General features: G+C 44.5%; 1 protein-coding gene across 5 annotated transcripts in view; it reads right to left on the bottom strand.

Annotated features, from left to right (window-relative positions):
- Nucleotides 1-21,589, bottom strand: part of kdm6ba (lysine (K)-specific demethylase 6B, a) — a 99,800-nt gene that overhangs the window by 36,089 nt on the left and 42,122 nt on the right. Inside the window, exon 1 of one of the 5 annotated variants that reach the window (XM_069159219.1) lies at nucleotides 15,217-16,033. The exons of the other annotated variants lie outside the window; for them this stretch is intronic. The gene's annotated coding sequence lies outside the window, so the exon portion shown is untranslated. Of the gene's footprint in view, nucleotides 1-15,216; nucleotides 16,034-21,589 lie in introns of those variants that run through there. 5 annotated transcript variants of the gene reach the window in all.

Genomic DNA, 21,589 nt, shown 5'->3' with positions numbered 1-21,589 from the left:
GAATGAACAGTTTGTAATAAATCCTGTCTAGACAGACGCTAATGAAAGCAGCCCGACTGTGACTGCTGCCAAAATTAAGACCTGTGAACAGTATGATTATGTGCGAGTGTGTATGTGAAAGATTTGTGTTTGTGAGATGTTTGCACAAGCACGTGTAAATTAGTATTTGATTAATATAACCCTTTTAACACTGCGGCATAGTTCCTTTCACCGTCTCATCTTTTTTGCCTCTCCCCCTGCATGAACAAGACACACACACACACACACACACACACACACACACACCAGCAGAGCAGAGGGTCTCTCAGCTGTGCTGTGGATAGTATTCAGAGCAGCAGCAGTTGACTCTGGCACATTGTTGTGATACTGATCCTCCAAAATAAAATATGACTTTGTCGTCAAACCCTGAGTCAGCTTCAACCCAAACAACAGCATCGCATCTAATGTACCAAGTCCAGAAACCAAACACTCGTACTTGAGATGTTAATGGCTAAACAGGAATGACACAGTGACGGATACTTGAATACTTCCTTTCTAGTTTCTCCTCCAGGTCAATCCGGCTTTACAGAGACCTTCAAGTTTTAGATGTTTTAAAGAATAAATCTTTACAGCAAACTTCAAAGAAACTCACTGAAAATGTTCGTGATCCGTTTAAACTCCTGGGAGAGCTTTACCTTATGGCTAAATCCAGGTTTGAATTCATCATTACATTGCTGTGTCTTTTTCAGACTGTCCTTTATTCAACTGCCAGCAAAGTCTATCTATAATGCACATCTGGCTGTGCAGCCTGTATACGGCGTCTCACATTAAAAGGTGGAATCCTGACTTTGTAAAGGCAGGGCAGTCACATGCCTGAAGAGGCTGATCACTGAAAATTAGTTCATGCAACTTGCACTGCTGATTAAATGTTGCCAGCGATGCAACTCCAATCTCTGAACACTGAGCTGAGTTCTGACACACTGCTGGTAGCTTAACAACAACAACAACAACAACATTAGAAAGAAGAGGAGCAGGCAGCTGGCATGTCTGTACTCGCTTCATACTCGGTCTGAGAAACATAGCTCCAGGCGTCCCATCAACATAAACACTTCAGAAAAGGAAGAAAGGAACGTGATCCTTTCGTTGGAGATGATAAGAGGTGGGATTCTGATAATGAGTATTGGCAACAGCACTCCTCACCTCTAAAGGAACTGTGTGCCACAGTTGTAGAGTGGTCAGGCAAGTCCTGCCAAGCCCACATACCTGAGCAGAGGTGTTAAACTGTACTATCCAGTTGCACAAGGCCATTTAAGTTAACCGTCACATATCAAAGGCTGACTCAGGCCTTTATAATCACACTTCTGTGTGTGTGTGTGTTCACTCCGAGCCAAAATGATTTCATACCAATTAAATATAAAAGGCTGTAAATGTGTTATTTGCCAACAGATACACAGTGCAGGTTTAACAATGACAGTGTGTTTGTAAGATGAGGTATACCATGTGAAGTGTGTTTGCATAGGTGTGTGTGTGTGTGTGCGCGCGCGCGCGCGTGTGTGTGTGTGTGTGTGTGAGTGAGAGTGTGTGTGTGTATAAAGTGTGAGTGAGTGAGAGTGTGTGTGACAAGAGCTGCATCTTCTGCATCTGCTCACAAAGATTTCTTTATCTGACACATGATCCTCACATGGTGGCTCATACCATCCTCACAGGACCCCCCCCCCCCCCCCCCCCCCCCCCCACACACACACACACACACATGTACAAGCAAGCACTCAATCACTTTCACCAGCAGCTAAGCATACAGCCCCATAATGTATATATACAACCCCCCCCCTTCCCCGGCCTGTGTCTGTACCACAGGTCTCTTCCTATAGGCTGCCTTCTTAAAGGGAAAGTATCCATGTCTGGGTATTTAAAGGGGAGGAAGGCTGCTTGGCTACTTTCCAGACATTGTGACCCAACACTTCCTGCAATGGGCAGGCGCCACTGTGCACACAGACATGCAGGAATTCATGCATGCATGCACGCAAGCGCGGGCGTGTGCGCACACACACACACACACACACACACACACACACACACTCACACACTCTCTCTCTCCAAGATCCATCTACTGCATGATCACACAGCAGTATCACACGTGTGAGACAGACACTACAGACAATAGGGGCTGTGTGTGTGTGTGTGTGTGTGTGTGTGTGTGTGTGTGTGTGTGTGTGTGTGTGTACACTGTAGGTGTAGGGAGCCTCAGCTCTTACACTGTGTAAAGTCAATCAAGGTGGAAATGCCATAACAGAGTCAACAGAAGACACATTTCTTGGTGTGGATGAGAAACATTTCAAGTCCTTACCATGTCCAACCAGATGACATTAAAAACAGTTTAAGTCGGCTTTCTGACAATTGTGTACTTTTTGTCATGTTTTATTTTAATCTACACCAAAAAAAATTGACAAAATGATTGTTGATTTTGCCGCATTATCACCACATTTTATTCCATTGGACACCTGAATAGAAACAAATCATTTGATGATAATAAATGAGCATTTCCTCCCATTGGTGCATTGTGATATTGGTGATGTAGGATTTGAATTTCACTCGAGCGTTGCAGTGAAATATATGAGCTAAATCCCTGAAGTGAAAAAAAAAAAAAAAAAATCAAATAAAGAAAAATTGGTGGAGTGGGAGCCAGCTCTCCTGAGTCTTATAAAAGTGTGCTCCAATATCAGTGTAACATTTGCTGAGTGTGTTTTCATGAGCGTGCCATGATCATAATATTTCTCCACATTTAATCCCAGCATGAAAAATGTACTGCCAATATGAGTGCTGTCAAGATGAATTAAAGACTGAATATTTTAATGTATGTTTAGTATTGAATATGTGTCTGTGTGATACTGTGTGAATATAACATGCAGTGGGAGGGACCTGAGCGTCTTTATACTGGGGCCGGATTTCCACCATTTGCCAAATCTGTCAGCGTCACCATGGAAATAGTCTACCAATCGGGTTGTAATCATTGCTGTAATCCTCTTCCAGAGGAATTCAAGAGCAGGCAGCCTCATGAACACACACACACATACACACACACACACACACACACACACACACACACACACACACACTCAGGTTATGCTAATACTGCATTTGATCCTTCCAAGTCTTGAATTGTGTCTTTGAGGTGTGAGCAGTGTGCAGTGTGTGTGTGTCTCTGTACTCATATTGAGTGTGTGCGTGCATGTGCATGTGTGCGTGACCATGTGTCGAGCATGTTTGTGTGTGTAAATGTGTGTCCTTGACCAGCTGCACAGGGCAGAGGAAATGAGGCAGAACTCAATCTGGTCCACACCTGTCTGTCTCCCTCTCTCTGGGGGAGGAGCCTAAGGCCCCACACACACACACACACACACACACACACACACACACACACACACACACACACACACACACCTTTAGTGTACACTGTTCGCATTCTGTATGAGCAGATAGATTATGCATGCAGCAGAGAGAGAGAGAGAGAGAGAGAGAGAGAGAGCAGAGATGTGTGTTTATGCAGCACCATGGGGTGAGAGAGAGGGAGGGATATTAAAAGAGTGACACATTAAATATAGAGAAAGACAGGAGGACAGAGGCAGGCGAGAGGAGGACACTCCTTCAGGAAAGAGCACAGAGAGGTGAGGGACGAGGTGAAGGGAGAGAATATGAAGAGATTGGGGATGACAGTCTGAACCACACAAGGACAGAGAGAGACACAGACAGAGGGAGACACAGAGAGAGAAACAGAAATGGAGAGAGGGAGACTGCTCTGGTATGGGAGGGTGAGGGGGGGTTACTCTGGGACGCCAGAACCCAGTGACATGACACAGATGCACTGTGCTACTGTGCAGAGAGTGGAGGGGTAGGAGAGGAGGTGGGGGTGGAGGAGCGCTCACTGCCTCTCTGCAGTTTCTGTTCTGTGGAGAAGATGATAGGCGGCACAGTGTGCAGATGAAAACCTCTCTTTTCATGTTAAAGCAGCTACGTGCAACATTCATTTATAATTATAGAATTTTATGACATGACATGTTGCACAATATAATGTTGGTGCAAATCAAACTGGACAGCTGCAGCAAAACGCAGCTGGTTGACCCGAGTTCAAGGTGAGGAGATTTTTTTTATTTTTTATTTTTTTAAAGAAAGCTCAAAACATATTTCTTTACATCAGCCTTTAACAAGCTACTCTTAAAGATCTCTTTCACTCACCTGCACTTAAACTACTGCACCTTTAAAATGCATATTGCTTTATTTCATATTTTAATTTTATGCATTTTATCTGTTCTTATGCATTTTATTTCTTTTCCATATTTTTAAATGTTCCTTTAGATCTGTTTTTATGTGAAACACCATGTAATTTTCTTGCCGTGAAGCACTGAGCGGCGTTTCTTGTATGAAAGGTGCTATACAAATAAAGTTTATTATCATTATTATTGTTTAAGAAACTCAAAGGTCTCGCCTCTTGTAACACAACAACTGAGATTTTCAGGGACTGTTGGAAACATTTAACACATGACTGAAGCACAAATCATACTTAGTCTAGAAAAGTTATTCACAGGTATTCATATAACATAAGAGTTGTCATACGCTCATATTCAGGAGTTGTAAGGTCTGATGTCACATGTGTACATACCTACATTTGCATTATTATGTGCAACACTATGAAGCAGTCAACATATTTTAAGACATTTCTCAAAACCAATGCTATTTTTACTTTTCAAATAGATTTAGTCTATTTTATGTTTATTTCAATTCTTTAATTTTATTTTGGGATATTATTTCATTTCCTTTCTGTACTTGTACTTTGCCGCATACTGTAAAGCACCTTGCTTTTTTTTTTTTTTTAAAGGAGCTCTACTCTGCATTATTGATATTTTTTTTTGCTAGCAGATGTGACAGTCTTCATGATGTGTCACCAGTTGAGATTTTGACCAGGGAATGTGCTGGAGGGTGCTGACTGTACTGGTTAGTACATTCATCTTTGTGTCGTAGTTGCATACATGGCAAGAAGTCAAGGGAAAAATTACCGCCACCATGTTTATCCTCGTCGGCAAACAGAAAAACACTGGGGAGGGACGGGTTGCCAGAAGAAACAACATTCATCAACATCTCTGTGGCAGGAAGCAACAGGGTGTATAGGAAATGTAGTCTTAATGATAGTAATAGAAATTCTGTGAGACAGAAGCTGCCAATCATCTCCACCATTTGTCTAGTTAGTTTATAGTAATTATAGCCACGTATTGTAATTTGACCATGATGTTGAAGAATGCCACATGCAGCCGTTTTAATGCAGAGCTGATTCAGATGCAGCATATAGAGAATTATGTATGCTGTCTCGTCTGCTCAGTATCACCCACCCACACACACACACACACACACACAATCTGATTTCCAAGTTGCATGCCGAGGACCTTGCAGCTCGAGAACGTGCCTCCACCCACCCACACAATCACGTGCAGTCTTTTTTTTTCCCCCACCACAGAATGCCAAACATACATGTCAAACACATACATATATTCACGTGCTGCCTGCCGATCAGCCTGCCAACATATAATAGCAGAGCTCTCCATCCATCACTTCACCCTCTTCCCCGATTCGTCTCATCCCCTGCTGCACACCTGCCAGGCCTACAGCAAGGTCACACACCTCAATTACCCTGCGCACACACACACACACACACACACACACACACACACACACACAGAGCGAGATAGGGAGTGTGATGGGGAGGGAAGATAAGAAAGGAGGGGGCGAGAGCAGATTTCACGCTATCCTGAGCACTGGCTAGCATGCACCAGTGTTTCTGACATTTTATTTATGATGTGCAATGTTCAGAGCCTGCTCCCTCTTCTTTATCTCCCTCTTTGTGCCTCTGGTTCAGACTAACACAAACGCATTACCCTTTGATGAATAGCTTTATCAACCGGCCTCATGAATAGTAACAAATTACAGTGCGTGAAGTGTACTGTGTAAAAACAAAAACAGAAGAAACGAAGCTTTTACCTTCGCTGATTTTAACACCATGAAAAATGTCAACGACCAGCAATTTGAAGAGACAGTAATTTTAATTAAAATCAGAGTCAACACAGTTTTAAATGTCATGTTCGGATCGCAATATTCACAAAACACTTCGCAGTATTTTTTTTTTTTTTATCAACTGCCTGCAGCAGTGTAACATGAGCAGCCGCTAAGAGACGTAATAATCAGCAGCTTAACAGCACTAATAGTCTGGATATCAGGCCGCACCATCGACACTAATGTACCTTACAAATAACACCATGAATCCCAAAGTGTCTAATAGCCATATTAATGCACTAGCGGTGAATGTGATCCTCCTATTAGGGCTTTTTGTATCTGCAGGCAGACTGCTGTTCACCCATGCAGCCACGGGAGGTAGCCAGCTGTGTTCACACTGTGGGCTAATACAGCTGCCATATGGCAACAGCACACACAGTTCCCGAAAACTGCAAACACACCACCTCGAACATGCTACGCTTCACGTCCAGCGATAGAAAGCTCCAGTTTGATTGGAGACTTCATAAAGGAATCAGAGCATGAAACTGATGGGAGCGAACAGACAGGAGAATTTCTGTGAGAATATTTTTGGAGCGGTGGGTGGTGTGAAGGTGGAGGACTTCGGTTTGGCCTCTAACACCATTTAGGAGTGCAACACGCATGTTGACATATATTAAAGCCACCGACACTATGGCCGTCAGCCGACGAGAGTAGTTTTTAATTTCTCTTATTAAAGAGCCCTCAACTCCCAAAGACACTTGAACGCATCAAATTGGGATTTTCTTTGCCTCCGCACGCATTTAGTGTGATAGTTTATTTCTTTATGCAACTTTTCTGTGTTCAGCGGGTTGAGTTTAGAAGGACGAAGAGGGACAATACTCAGTGTTGACCATCTGACAGAGGAGACTCGCACTCAGTGAAGCTTGTAATTCTATACATCAGTGATAGAAATCCTGTGGGACGGACTCAGCCTGTCTCCTGCCCTCCATCCACCCTGCCCCACCCAACCCTCCTAAACACACACACACCACACACACACACACACACACACACACACACACACACACACACACACACACACACACACGATCCACTCCATGTCAGCAGTGCAGTACAGTATAGACAGCATGTGTTTCCAGATATCTAACACTGGTCAAACAAAGGAAACAGAGAAAATCAATTATAACATCTCGGACAGACATTTACCTTCTCTGATCTCTACAATTAAAGCTATCTGATCACAGTGTGTGTGAGGGACTGAGATATACGTGTTTAGGGTTTAGACAGATGTATTTCAGGGTCTTGATTGACAAAGATGAAGAAGTTTAAGATCAAGTTGAACGAAGGAAAGAGGGATGAAAGACAGGAAGAGGGGGAGACAGAAAGGAGAGATGGCTGTGAATGGATATGGGAAAGATAAAGGAAGGTGAGGCAGGGTGCAGACAGACCAAGGAGGGATGAAGGACCAGACTTCTCGAGACGGATCAGGTTACCGGTCTGGGGACGGGGAAGAACACACACACACACTCAGACCCATAAAGGTCACAGTGTACCCGCTGCCCTCCAGACACACTCATGCAGAGACACAGATACCCTCGTAAACACTACGAGACAGACATAGCTTTGATTTCTCACTGACCACACATCTTCCATGACTGCACTCACATCTGTAAAACACAATCAGAAGAAAGAAGGGAAGTTAAACTGAACAGAAAGCGAGGTTCAGATCTTACCAAAAAAAGAACGACTTCTGTATGGCTCAGCTGTGACTTGGGACTCATGTATTGAGGAGAAGTGGAGTGAGAGACATTGTGGGACACACAAAAGCGCAGTTATCATACAAGTTACACAACTGAGAGGGGTCAGGGTTCAGTGTGGAACTGGGTTAAAGAGATAGGTGTTGTAACACACAGGAGAGACAGCAAGGGCAGGAAGAGAAGGAGGAAAAGTAGAGGAGGAGGATCAAAATGAACACAGAGAGAAAGAATCGTAGCTGCCAGACTGTCCACACACACACACACACACACACACACACACACACACACACACACCGTCAACCTCTTTCTTCTTTGCTTGTATTAATCCTCCGTGTCCTTAGAAACATAATCAGGTTAATGCATTACTGTCAATCTGCTGGATCAATTGAGGTCACTGTGGGGTCACTCACATGTTATGGATGATGTGTGTGTATATGCGTGTGTGTGTGTGTGTGTGTGTGTGTGCGTGTGATTAGCTGTTTGCGTGTTAGAGGGGGTGCAGACTGCAGAATATAGTTTTGCATCAAGAAATGCAGATATTAGATTCTTCACACTGCGAACACGAGGGGTGAATGTTACTTCAAGTAAAGTTGTTGGTTTGTCCTGGGATGACGACAAAAAAATACTCTCACTGATTTCACTTTACGTGAAAGACAAGAAACAGGAATTCAAATGCCTGTGAGCTACTTTATATGCTCGTACTCCAAACACCAGTGAAGATCAAAACCTATTCTGCAGCACCTCACAGGGTGAAGAATGAGTCAAGCATCTAACATGAATGTCCAAAATGCCCATGATGCAAGATGCATCAATGAAAAAACACAGCTATCAATACTATTGACAATCATACATTAAGTATGGGAATAATAATAGTGAAATTTACCTTTTGTAGCAAAGATCTGAATGACTTTTTTTTACTTTATTTTCTGAATTTTGCTCAATAAAATCAGTGGGACGAGAAAGACCAGGTGGGACTGGACACTGTGTCCCAGTAATGGCATCATTAACACCAGAAGACAAAAAACTAAACCTGCAAACCCAGAGCAGTGGTGGTGAAACAGTCTCACCTTTTCACTCAGACTCGGAGACAAAACCTAAAGCTAACTTTATGCTTGAGGCACTGCTCACTGAGAACCAACTGAGACTTAAACACAGCGCATTTACTTTTATACTGGTGACTGCGGTGTGCTTGACTCACTGCAGTCTTCCTTCAATACAATAGGTGATACAAATACAACATAAACTGCTGGAATAGCAATAAGAAAGGGGGATGTGAGGGAAGTATGTCAATAAGAAAATCAAAGAAAATGGCTTGTACCCATTTCGTAGCCTTTACAAAGCGGCCGGGGAGATTTTCTGCAAAATGGCTCATCTTTTCCAACTGTTTCAGTAAACTTCCTGAACAGGCTCCGTGTGCTCGTTCAGTGATGGATCACAGAGAGATGCTGTCGAGACGGATCTTCTAACAGACTGGTGCCTCCACCAGCTAGTTCATTTTGCATACGTGCCAGGCAGGCCGCTGCACCAGGCCACAAAAACTGGGAGGTGTGCAACCAGCTGAAACAACACCAAAGTGCACCGTGCACCAGCGGCGATGATGTCACTGTCAGTGCGTGCGTGCGTCTACTGTTGACGACGGTCCCGGGCAGAACCCCTCAGCTCCGCAGAGATTCCCCAAACCCAGACCCAGACGGAGGGGGAGAGACGCAGCCTCACGTGCACAAGCAATGAGAAGCTGCGCTGCACCGCATCACTCTGAGAAACACCACAAATAAACAAATACAGAGAAAACGAAAGAGAACCGCCGAAGAGCAGAAAACCTTCAAAGAGGCTGCATATTTTGTTGCATGCAATTACAGAGTGCAGCAAAGGCACCGTGGACGGGACAACTGTCGTGCAAGTGCGCGTTTTATGTGATTGTGTGTTGGTGCACTCGCATTCTATTTTTTTGTGGTTTACATTTCAGGCAGCTGCTTCTATCCAGAGTGCCACAGCAGGATAAGCTGCAGTGCACATATATATATATAACTAATACTACAAGCAGCAAACAATGAAGACAAGAAATACAAGAGAGGGAAAAAACATTCCCCTATTTCAGGAATATTCAAGAGTCAGTAGACGTGCAGAAGTTGGTGCAAAGACTGAATGTCCAGTGAAGGTCATGCACAAATACCTGACAGCTTTCAATTCTATAACTCCACACTCGTTCTGCCTCCTTGGGATTTCTTTAACATTTCTTCCGCTTTCATCATGAGCTGTGAAAGAACTATGTCCTTCATTAGAGGCGGCACGCTTCAACAATCTGCAGCCCTTCACACACATTATGCAAAAGTGGCTAAACACACACACACACACACACACACACACACACACACACACACACACACACACACACACAGTTCCACCAATGACCTCTGCGAAACAGTGATAACTTCAGGCACAGGCACACACACGCGCGCGCGCGCACGCACGCACACACACACACACACACACACACACACACACACACACACCTGTGTCAGTCACTCAAAAGTTCATGGGTACAAAGGCCAATCACACACTCTGTCTGCCTATGTGTATGTGACCGTGCGTGCGTGCGTGTGTGTGTGTGTGTGTGTTGTGTATTTGGTCTTTTTGTCTGCCTGATAGTGACACAACCCTCTACTTTTTTTTTTATTGCAAGACAAAAGACCAAATACTACCAGAAGACCACGAGGAAGACACAGCTCTCTTCAAACTGAGACGACTGGAAGCCATTACCTTAAATCAACAAACCCGAGCCCCTCTCCATCACACAAAGAAGCCATGTGCACACTCAGCATACTAGCTCTGCCAATGGCCCTCTGTGTGTGTGTCTGTGTGCATTCAAAATGTCTCAGCATGGCTATTTTTCTCCCACTCCCCCACACATCTCTTCATCTCCAGTCCTTTTTCTTCTCTCTCTAATTCTTCTTCTTCTTGTGTGTCTCTGACTGGAGCTCAGATCCAGACTGCTCTGAAAAATAAGAAAGTCCAGTTCCAGTGCATGGGTCTGACCCTCCACCAGACTGCCTGGCTTCTCTGCTCTGTCTTTCATCATGTCTCTGTTGCAGTCTTTGTCTCGCTCTCAGCTAATCATATACAGCTACCTACACAGGCTGGTTATGATGGTAGATATTGGCTCCAAGGCCAAAGCTAATCTGCTTGAGCCCTTTGACCCTGCATAATAGAATTAACCACCTAAGCCTCATCCCTTTGCGCCTTCACAAACTCTGATTATGAGTATAAAACTAGTGCAATCGTAGATAAAGCATCAGACCATACTGTTTAGCCCCAGAAGAAAATTAAACTATTGTATTTTCCCACCATTAGAAACACAGCCATGATCCTGAAGGCACGAATTCTGTCTCTCTGAAAAGGTGACTGTTATACAAGATGAATAGTGTAAAAACTGTTAAAACACTCTAATGTATATGCAGTATTTAATACAGTGTTTTGGAGACTGTATGAAGCCAGCTGGTACCACCCACTGCATATGCACAGTTCAGTAATGCCCGATTCCTGCCAAACCAAACAAATACTGGACATTTGTGTAATATCTCATTAAAACAGACCACCGTCCCCATCCAACAAAAAGACAAAATAAAGTCTAGACTCATACATTACACTATAATACACTGTTTAAAGTAATTACTTGCATTCTTTTAGCTGCTTCAGTAAAGCCTTCATATTTCCTGATAAACACTTCCCTGCAGTGAGTTTTATCCTGTGCGCGCTACTGAATGTACTTTTTAAAACACACGTGGTGGCTCCACAGCTGTTTAATGAAAACGCAACGCACAGCACTTCACGAGGAAGTCGGGCTTTGTCCCACCTGACACGCAAAGATTAGAGCTGCAGACGTAAAAGCTTTCATGAGCTCAATTATTAAACATTCGATCAATCACGGTAAAACATTTATTTACATGAAAGTGTCTCAAATTATCACTGGAACACAAGCCGCTGTGAGCCCAGCTCCAGCAGACACAACCGACCAACGGCGCCAGCCATGCAGCCGTCCTCCCCTCACCTCCACCCCAGAACCTCCTCTCCTGCCTGTCTGCTCCTCTCCTCCCCTTTCCACCCTGTTCTTAAACACAAGGCAGCCCACCCATCCCCCTCTCCTCCTCTCTCTCTCTCCCTTCTTTCTGTCTCCCTTTTTCTTCTCCAGGCAGCACACTCAATCACTCTCCTCCTCCTCCTCCTCCTCCACTCTGCCATCTCAACCTCCATTCCAATGAATGCACAATCTCCTCCCTTCAGCCATGGGGGGACTGCCCTGGGGCTGAGGAGGGGTAAAGAGGAGAGCAAGAGCACATACACATACAAAATTCAAATACCAAAAACGCACCCCCCCCCCCCCTCCCCACACCCCACATCTCCTCTCCTTGTGTGTCTGTGCACATCTGCAGAGGAACACTGGAGTGTGGTGGGTGACAGACGGGGTTAGGGGGGGGGGGGGGAGGGAAGGAGGAGGGGAGGTTTGGGTGGCGTCCTAATGGCTCTTGGTGCAGGAAATGGCTTGTCGCTACACAGACAGCTCCAGAATCAACTGTCATCACAGGCAACATCCCCATATTTTATCTGCATTGGCAAAACAGCTGGGCTGGGTCACCCCCCCCCCCCCCACCCCCGCCTCCCCCACCCACCCGACTAATGACTATGCAAAACTGTAGCATACAGAGAAAAAACAAGAGCCATCATGAAAAGTAATGGAATCTGTCTGCCCACGTTATTGATGACATTAAACCATATTACTGTGTCCGACTAAAAGCATAAGCCTCGTTATGTTTCTCTCATTGTATGATGATGACCAGCATATCATATCTTACAAATTATGTTTACATGATGTTTTTTTTGTTTCTATTGTCCTTTTTATAAAGTATAAAGAAAAATCTTTGCATAAAGGCTGACTCAGTTATCCGTCTGAGACATAAGTAATACATCTGAAGAGATAAAGGGGAACAGAAGTTGATCACGATTGCACATAAACATGATACATTTGCATATGTTATAATTTGCAGGTATTGTGTTGTTATATTTTGGGTAATGCTTGGGTGTACAGGTTTAGATCGGATTGTGAGGTCGAGCAAATGTCTGACATGGAAATAAAAAGAAAAACCTTTCAAATGAAAAATCCTAAATCAGTGTCCATTGTGTCACATTCACATTTCTGACGTAACTTCTATCATCAATCCAGTTTTACTCTTTTAATGTTCCCTAACATGCCATCATGTAGGCCACAAATAATTATTATTATCCAATATAATGTCAATATTTCTATTCAGTTAACATTTTCATTTATTCTACCGATTTCCGACATCTACTTTACTGTACAGCACATTTTATTCAGCATCTCACTCCACTTCATCAAACATAGCACTCTATAAAAAAGTAATCCATCTCAACATAATCAATTCTTCCGCAACGTAATGTAATATATAAAACCATATCATATTCTCCAGTAATACACCGTGCTCTGTATGGAAACCAGCAGCGCAGTATAAACAGATTAGCGCAGCATTAGCGCTGGCTGTGTCCTGTATACAGTATTTCCTAATTGGGCCAGGCTATGTCAGATATCAGAGCACGTAGCTATGATGTATTCCAGTCCAGCAGCAGGCGACCCCGGCTGAACCGCGCCTGGCACGCTGCTATTGGATAATCGCAGCTGGACAGGAAGTGGTAGAGGAATAATAAAAAAATAAAAAAAAGAAACAAAGGAGAAAAAAAAAAAAAAAAAAAAGGAAAGAGAAAATGCCAGAGAGTAGAAGATGCTCTACTTCCACTGGTAATGAACTAATGAAAAGAGAGAAAAGAAGGAAATTCCCTGGAGGAAGCAGGAAGGGTGGGGGCAGCAAATGGAATAGTAACACTGATCCTGCCTTGTGTGTGGAAATGTGTGTGTGCGCATGTGCAGGCCGGGTGCTCACGTGTGTGTGTGTGTGTGTGTGTGTGTGTGTGTGTGTGTGTGTGTGTGTGTGTGTGTGTGTGTGTGTGTGTGTGTGAGTACTGTAAGGATCAGTTTACAGTAGTATGTGTGATAGGTCTTTCTAGTGAGGCTTTTATTCTAGGAATGTTTGTATTGGTTTGAACACAGGGGGCATGGATTTAATTAGGACAGGGACTAATACGCACACGCGTGCACACACACACACACACACACACACTGCCACCAATATTAGCTCCAGGCAGACGCCGGAGCAAGTGTTGAGTTTCTCACACACTCCTGCAGGGAGGAGCACACACACACACAAACCGAGAGAGCCGGCTCCTATGAGCTCTTTAATATATGTCACACACACACACACACACACACACACACACACACACACACAGGACAGGACAACATGCACTTTGTATTACTAAGCTCTCACTGTGTGTGTGTGTGTGTGTGTGCAGTGTATAAAAAGCTAATGGGAGCTGGCATCTGTGTTTGTATGTGTGTGCTTGCAGAAGAGATGGGTACTAGTGCATCGGCCAGCGAAGTCACAAGACCCACGTCCAGTTCAGTCACCTGCTTATTTGAGGAGGGAGCAGTGAAGACGATGAGAGGAGTGAGAAAGAAAAGGAACACAAACGGAAAGAAGAGCAGGGAAAAGAGAAATCCTTTGTGAAAACTGCCACTTAGATCAGCATGGAGTGAAGAGTGGTGGTGGAAGACGGAGAAAAAGATGCAGGAGAGAAAGAGGATAAGAAGACAGGAGAGAGAAAAAGGCGGAGAAGTAAAAAAACAAAACAAAAAAAAATTGGCTACTTTTTGTGTTTTGTTTTGTGTGCTGGTTGAGCCAGCTGGCTGCAGAGCCAGTCAGGGTTATTTAGTTCGTCCTGCTGTGACACCAACCCCTGGTCTTTAAACTGACCGGCTGGGACCTTTAACGCTCTACCGGATGGGGGTTTCTTTTGTTTCCAAACAATAGTTTAATATCAGTATATCCATTTTCATGTATGGAACTAATCGCTGCGGTAACGGGAGCTTTCGCCCTCTTGACGTTTCAGTCCACCATCAGCCAGAACAGGACAAAATCTGGTTTTTCCATAAAGGAGCTCAGTCACCATCAGTGCTTGTCTATTTTTGGGGGGCATCCTTCACATGCAAAAGTTTGGGTAGCCCCCGAGACATAAACATTCAAGCCTGTCCACAAAGACACGCGCGCGCACACGCACACACACGCACACGCACACACACACACACACACACACAGCCCCAGCTGGAGCACACAAGCTCCCTTTGTGCTGCATTCCTCACGCCTTTTAGCCTTAGCTCCAGCCTTTAGCTTAGCTCCTCTCCATCTGCGCGCACACACACACACACACACACACACACACATACACGCACACACGGCAACTTTCTCCTGCTTTTGTCTGCAGAGCGGTAGCGGTCAAACAGCTGAGAGGTTCGCGGATCGGAAGCTCGTCTTACCGTGGCAGAGCGCGGAGGGACGCACGGGGGGGCCGGCTCGGTGGAAGTAAAATCCAAAAGAGGCTTGTTGGTTGGAGCGTCAGCCAGCTCAGCAGATTCCCACTGCCTTCCCTTCCTTTGCCTTTTCTGCTGCCTTGCCTTGCCTTGCCTTGCCTTGCCTTGCCTGCCTGCGCTCCCAGCTTTGTGTGTGCCTTGTATTTTCCCTTTAAAGTGCACAGGCTGCCTCCCCCCACCTCCTCAGCACGCACGCGCGCGCGCACGCACACACACACACACACACACTAACACACACACACACTAACACACACACTCGCACTGAGCCAGCGCACACAAAACACTCACTGCTCCTGGATATGACACTGTTGTCAAACGCATGCAGCACTGTTGTTGTTGTTGTTGTTGTTGGTGTATATATATATTTTTTTTTCTTATTCTACAAGCCTGCAAAGAAGAAGAGGAGAAGAAGAAGAAGAAGAAGAAGAAAAAAAAAAAGAGAGAGGAAGAGAAGAGAGAAATCCTCTTTGTCTTTCTTCTCTAAAAAATAAAAGTGATTCTGTTCTTGGATCCTCCTCCTCTTCTCCTCCTGTCTGTGTTCCTCTTCCTCACCCTCTCTCTCTCTCTATCTCTATATTCTGTCTCGCTCTTTTTTTTTTTCCTACTCAGTAGTCAAACAAAGAAAGGAAAGGAACAGAGCGCACGCACGCACGCACGCACACACACACACACGCACAAACACACACAGACGTATACAACACACACATCGCTGCTTTCTCTCTCTCTCTCTCTCTCTCTTGCATGCACAGGCTCGGAGCCCAACCCCCCAGCCTGCCTCCCTCTCTTTTTTTTTTTTCACTCCCTGCCTTTCTCTAAACAGCACCTCCCCCCTTTCCAACCTCCCTCCCCCTCCCCCCCCCCCCCCCCCCCCCCTCAGCCTGATCTGGCCTCGTTCTCATTCGTCTACCACCCCTCTCTCTCTCTCTCTCTCTCCTCCCTCCCTCCCTCCGTGTCAAACAGATGGGATTGGAGAGCAGAAGGAGCCACTGTGTTCGCTCTCTGCCTCGATTTCTCTTCTTCATTAGTGTGATGTCAGCCTGATGGAGACGTGCTTTGACCTACAGTAGATGCACTGATGATTTAATTTTATTTTTTTTTAAATAAATAAATAACCAATACAGATAACCTTCGATTAGGGTTGTAAAACTTAGCAGAATGTGTGGTCGTGCAGATGTGGATTTATTACAACAGATGTGTGAAGCCGGTGATAAGGCTGCAGCGTGAAGACCAGCTAACGTGGTTCAGTGAGAACAATTGTCTTTTCCTGTGTTTACCAACTTCTGTCGGCATGACTTCAGCGTTTCGATTGGATTTAACACATTTAATTTCTGTTTCTAATTAAATCAGCTTGATTTGATTGGATGATTACATTTCTGCCCGTTCTACTTTGAAAACTCGGTTTGCGTGAATTTTTAACCATAACAAGATAAATTCATGGTTATTACAACTTTCATATGTTAATTTTTTCTCTCCATCATCACTTAACTTAGCATCAGTGCTGAGACGTGAGAATGACAACATTACTACAACGAAGTCAAGCTTGGCAAGAAACCTGAGCAGTCAGTTCAGCCGCATCATATAAACCACTGTTACTTGGAGGTAAAAACAAAAGTAAGCACACTCAATATCTCTTTAATCATCCCTCATGTACAACTACTGACAATATGGGAGGTCGGAGGTGAACTGGGAGGCTGCTCTGTAAACCGTTATAGATGTGAAAACAAAGAATTTGGGTAATTTGGCATCGTTCAGTCTTCATGGGTCTGACCTGAGCGTTTATCTGAAACCTGTCGGGTCATCTGATGGATCATATTTCTTACTAGGACCTTTACAAGTCGTGGTCAAAACAACAAACAAAAGACCGAAGTTCTTAAAAAAAATATTCAGTGAGAATGAAATCAATCCTTTCTGTTTTGCATTATGGATTTTCCTTCATTCTTCCACTGTTTTATCTGTGTGGTGTTTTTTTGTTTTCTCGACGAAACCACTTGATATTTTGGGACTTAAGAAATAGCTTTTTAGTTCAATATTATTTGAAAGTGAAAGTCTGACAAATTAACAACCAGCCAAAGATATTCAAAAGAACATTTGGAAACTATCATACATTTCCTAATAAGTAGCCTTTGTTCAGATATATTTCAAATCCGTGCACATGATTAAATGTGTTGGGACAGATGTCCTGCATTTAAGGTGGGTACAGAAACAGGTGTGAGTTCAGGACGGAGGGGCAATAGTGCCCACAACTTGCTGGCGTGTTGCACACAAACACAAAAAATTGCATACTTCATGTTTCGTTTTCTTCAGTGGGAGATGTTTCCGAAAGCTCACGTTCAGACGCACACACACACACGCGCGCGCACACACACACACACACACACACACACACACACACACACACACACACACACACACAGCGTGCCCTTTTGAGTGCCGGCCACGTGCAGGAAGATGGAATTCCAGAGCGGAGAGAAAAAGTACAGTTGGAAAGCTGGGAGAGGGAGAGTGGGACGGTGGGGAGGGAGGTGGGGTGACGGTATGGAAAATACAGCATGGAGCCGCTGCACTCTCTGACCAGGGCATAGGCTGGAGGAAATATAGGCCCTATTATTGCACTCAGTGACTCCTATAGACCGCCCCCCCCCTCCCTCCCTCCCTCCCTCCATAAAGAAGCAGGGCACCAGGAGACACAGCTCCAGACTGCATGACCAGAGAGGAAAGGTAATAGAATACCGACACACGAACACTGCAGGCAGAGCTGAAGACTTTGTAGAGGATTGGCAGCTGAACATGTGCCAGTTGTTGAATGCATCTGCGCTCTGAAATAGGTTCATTTCACTCCAGCTCCCGGTGCATCACGGTTACAGATGCTAAGTGCCGAGATACAGATGTTGTAATCTATATGTTGCGGTGGTGATGCATGAATGTTTCGTATAATATCAGCAAAGCAGCTGCTGTGGAGATTTATGATGCATCATTCCAGGTAATAACCACTTCTAATGAGTTTTAGCTCAAATGTTTGATTTAACAAACATACTGCAGATTATCTTTTAAAGCTGTAGCGGAAGCGGTTGGTGTCTAAAACGGTGTGCCATTGGCTTCAATCTGCCATGTAAAACATACAGACTCCGATATAAACTATCCTCAAACCTTTTATGCTCCACGGAGTTAAAAAAAAATTGCATTATTCATTCGCATAACTACTCATATTTATTTGATCTTTGTGGTTAGAAGCTCGCAACCCCGCAACCTTTAGAAAAGTGTGATCAAAGTGATAGCAGGACAGATGGAAGTGCTCACAGTGAAACTATGACATAACGTGTTGCTTCCATGCAGAAGAATATTGGATTGAATAGTGGATGTAAACAGGTAAAATATCTCTATTAATTTCAGGCCTCTGGCACTCAAACAAAACCCTTTCATACATGTTATAAAGTTAGTACTTTACAGGTGACTGAAAATAATTTTGGACCAAGATAAATGTGCATACACGCATAAACATTGCTCTGCACACTGATGTAGACAGGGATCTACGTAACGTAAGGAGCTCACACAGGCTCCAAACAGCTGAACTCCAGGCTTCTGTAAATAACACAGTGGATTCACATCTGCAGCCTGGCGCAGCTAACAAACATTGACTGAATGAACAGGGAAGGATATCACTCAAGTCTGGCAACCGCCCCACAAGGAAGTTAAACAATGAACTGACGGACAAAGTTATGTAATTCATTAAAATGTTGCTGACACCTATATCTGCACACAACGCTGGTGCATGATTACAGACTCAAAGGGGGACAGAAACACTGGTCACACGTTGGCCTCTAAACTGGAAAAATGGCAAATTGGCAGAATCACAATGTTTTTTTTTTCAGAAAAAGAGAGGATTTCATCCAACCTGACTGTACTCTAGCTTCACCTACTGGGACCACAGCCAATCAGAAGCCAGTGCTTGTGTTATGGAGTGTGTCAAGTCAAGTTATTTCGTGGCACTTGGGTCTTCGCTTGACTGAGGCTTGAGCTCTCAACCTAACTTTACAGACAACCAAGTACTGCACACACACCAACACTAGCAGCCAATAGTTTCTGTTTGTCCACTTCCAGCCCGGTGCTCTGGGTGTACAGTAATTAAACATTGCACAAGAACAAACGAACCAGCACACACAGACTGAATAACCTTAAGATAGCTGAAAGCTCATTAAAACTTAGTAAAAAAAAAAAAAATCAATGTACAGTACGGTTGAAGATCCGGTTACATTTCATCCCTTTGATGTCTGGCAATTATTCTGCTGACACTATAACTGATGACAGCAGTACTGTGTGTGAACCTACGTGTATAACATGCCTTCACCCCAAAACAAAGCCTGAGGCCAAATAAGACTTTGACAATGTATCTGGTTAAATAAGGGGAAAAGATAATAAAGGATAGTAAAACAAGGTGAGTGAATAGCAGAGGGCAAGGAGCAGAGGAGGAAACCAGCCGGGGAGGGAGGGAGGACGCGGAGAAGGCCAGTCAATATGGTGGCACGTTACATAATTTTCTCGCTGTATTGATTCATTACCGAGCTGATTTGGCCTCTAGCCAGCCTGCGATAGGGTTTGTAATATTTGCGCTGGCGCCCAGACGGAGAGAGAGCCAGCGAGAGGAAGAAAAGACTTCGATGGTGAGGGCAGATAGATGGCAGCTGATAGAGAGGACAGTGAAGAAGAGAGAAACGGCGGTACAAGTGGAGAAAGGGTGAGTAATAGCTGGGAATTTTGGGATGCAGCCAAAGTGACACCAATAAAGAGAGCAAAGAGACAGGAAGCGGCATCAGATAATGAAAAGAGACAGAGGGAAACAAAGCGTTTGAGAGAGCGTTTAATTGAGCGAGATGGAAATAGGCTCGATGTGGGGGGGGGAGGAAACAAGTGGGAGCCGGGACGAGGAGATAGGGACATATCGAGGTGAACAGGGAGAGCAGAAATGTGTGTCAGTGAGTGCATCGCAGGTTATCTTTGTTGCTGTAATCTGTAGTGTTATATAAGAACCAGCAGCACCGGGCTGAGCAGCCCGACGGACTGGATCCGCAGGAGAGCCTGGGTTTACTACACGCACGCACAGTATGCCTTCAAACACTTTGCAGTGGGAACAGAAAGTGCCTGTGGCCACATATGCTGGATATAAACTCCAGCAGCCTTCACAGGTTGTGTTCTCAGAGTGCATCCGCACCGGTGGCTTGCTTACATGTGAAAACACACTCTTTCTTTCCGCTTTGGCTCGCCGTCTCAAAAACGGTCTCTGGAGCCGATGAATCTGAAACACGGGCTCATGTTTCAAGTGTTTGTTGGATCGGGCGTCTGAAACCTTCTCTTCCCACACCTTTACATAGTTAGAATTAGGGAGTCAGGCTACATCTGACAAGCTAAGACATCTGACAAACTAACATTGTGAAACGAAGCATGTGCACTTCGCAGTGATTGGGCCAGCTTCCTGGAGGTCAGACGGTAATTTAGGTTTGAACTTGTCTTCTCTGTGTGACCTCTGTCACTTTACTGTAAAACACCATTAAGGCCTTTGAAGAACGACGGTCCAAAAGTGTGGCGCCTTCTCTCCATTTCAACAATCATCACATCTTCCCACCTCAAGAGGCTGTTCAGAGCGTGTGAACACTTTTTCTCTCAGTCAGACAACAGTCCACATGAACAAAAATAGCATTAAGTACTTGCAACTTACAGTACTTCAGGACAGACCGTCCTGCAAGTTGCAAGTGAACAGATCAGATCTTGTGTCTCCAGACATCACCGACCGGTGGTCTGCACGGGTTGCTGTGGTAACGACGTACGAGCAGCTCCGCCGGTGACGCGGCTTTCCAACCGCGGAAGCTGCCGGAACCGAAGTGGCAGCAGACATTATAGTTCGGCTTCTGTCCGACGGAGTGTCGTTATCGTTGTCCGACACCTTCTGTTAGCGCTGTGCCGGCGGCAGCAAAGATTCTGCTCACTCTGTCTCTCTGAAAATGTTGTCACCGCGCGTCGGCTTGGGAGTGACACAAGAAGTCCAATCCAAGCCAGCGGAGCACCCGGACTGAGATGGATCATTTTAAACCACCTCTAAATGTGATTTGGATCCAGATCGCAAAAATCACATTTTATGTATTTTTTTTGCTGTTCAGACATTAAAAAAAAAACCTATCTGGATATGACAAAAAAAAAATCAGATTTGGGCTGGCAGTCTGAACATAACCAAACTCTCTCTGTGATCACTTACTTTGAAAGCCCCCCAAAAAAATTTAACAACCTGAGCGTTGATGTTAAACTGTTCATTTTGTGAAACGTCAGCATT

The sequence above is a fragment of the Embiotoca jacksoni genome, unplaced genomic scaffold (assembly GCF_022577435.1).
Source record: "Embiotoca jacksoni isolate LCO1_2020_lvr unplaced genomic scaffold, fEmbJac1.0.p SCAF_24, whole genome shotgun sequence".
In the NCBI taxonomy this organism is placed as follows: Eukaryota; Metazoa; Chordata; class Actinopteri; family Embiotocidae; genus Embiotoca; species Embiotoca jacksoni.
This window is presented reverse-complemented; position numbering and strand designations above follow the sequence as displayed.